Genomic DNA, 1520 nt, shown 5'->3' on the forward strand with positions numbered 1-1520 from the left:
AAAGGACTCTGAAGAGGAAGCTAAGGGAAGCTAAAGCACAACTCTCTGGAGAAAATCTGACAGAAATTTTCGAAAAATAAGGAGACATGGCCGAAAATAATAACAATGCAAGGAAGATGCTTGGTGACTTTACTGCACCAAATTCCAATTTACATGGAAGAAGCATCTCAATCCCTGCCATTGGAGCAAACAATTTTGAGCTAAAGCCTCAATTAGTTTCTCTAATGCAACAGAACTGCAAGTTTCATGGACTTCCATCTGAAGATCCTTTTCAGTTCTTAACTGAATTCTTGCAGATCTGTGATACTATTAAGACCAATGGGGTTGATCTCGAGGTCTACAGGCTTATGCTTTTCCCGTTTGCTGTAAGAGACAGAGCTAGAATATGGTTGGACTCTCAACCTAAGGATAGCCTGAACTCTTGGGATAAGCTAGTCACGGCTTTCTTAGCCAAGTTCTTTCCTCCTCAAAAGCTTAGTAAGCTTAGAGTGGATGTTCAAACCTTCAAACAGAAAGAAGGTGAATCCCTCTATGAAGCTTGGGAGAGATACAAGGAATTGACCAAAAAGTGTCCTTCTGACATGCTTTCAGAATGGACCATCCTGGATATATTCTATGATGGTCTGTCTGAATTATCTAAGATGTCACTGGACCATTCTGCAGGTGGATCCATTCACCTAAAGAAAACGCTTGCAGAAGCTCAAGAACTCATTCACATGGTTGCAAATAACCAGTTCATGTACACTTCTGAAAGAAATCCTGTGAGTAATGGGACGCCTCAGAGGAAGGGAGTTCTTGAAATTGATACTCTGAATGCCATATTGGCTCAGAATAAAATATTGACTCAGCAAGTCAATATGATCTCTCAGAGTCTGAATGGATTGAAGGAATCATCCAACAGTACTATAGAGGCATCTTCTGAAGAAGAAGCTTATGATCCTGAGAACCCTGCAATAGCAGAGGTGAATTATATGGGTGAACCCTATAGAAACACCTATAATCCCTCATGGAAAAATCATCCAAATTTTTCATGGAAGGATAAACAAAAGCCTCAACAAGGCTTTAATAATGATGGAAGAAATAGGTTTAGCAATAGCAAGCCTTTTCCATCATCCACTCAGCAACAGACAGAGAATTCTGAGCAGAATCCATCTAGCTTAGCAAATATAGTCTCTGATCTATCTAAGGCCACTCTAAGTTTCATGAATGAAACAAGGTCTTCCATTAGAAATTTGGAGGCACAAGTGGGCCAGCTGAGTAAAAGGGTCACTGAAACTCCTCCTAGTACTCTCCCAAGCAATACAGAAGAAAATCCAAAAAGAGAGTGCAAGGCAATTGATTTGACCATCATGGCCGAACCTACAAGGGAGGAGGGGGACGTGAATCCCAATGAGGAAGACCTCATGGGACATCCTCTGACCACTATAGGGTTCCTCAATGAGGACCTGAAGGAATCTGAGGCTCATCTAGAGACTATAGAGATTCCATTAAACCTTCTTCTGCCCTTCATGAGCTTTGAT

At 41.2% G+C, this 1520-nt stretch overlaps 1 non-coding gene across 1 annotated transcript; it reads right to left on the bottom strand.

Moving 5' to 3' along the window:
* Positions 1-479: 479 nt before the first annotated feature.
* On the bottom strand, positions 480-587 carry LOC112782155 (small nucleolar RNA R71). Its single transcript, XR_003192892.1, has one exon. It is a non-coding gene; the product is annotated as a small nucleolar RNA R71 (small nucleolar RNA).
* Between the last annotated feature and the right edge of the window lie 933 nt (positions 588-1520).

Source organism: Arachis hypogaea, chromosome 19 (genome assembly GCF_003086295.3).
Source record: "Arachis hypogaea cultivar Tifrunner chromosome 19, arahy.Tifrunner.gnm2.J5K5, whole genome shotgun sequence".
Lineage (NCBI taxonomy): Eukaryota > Viridiplantae > Streptophyta > Magnoliopsida > Fabales > Fabaceae > Arachis > Arachis hypogaea.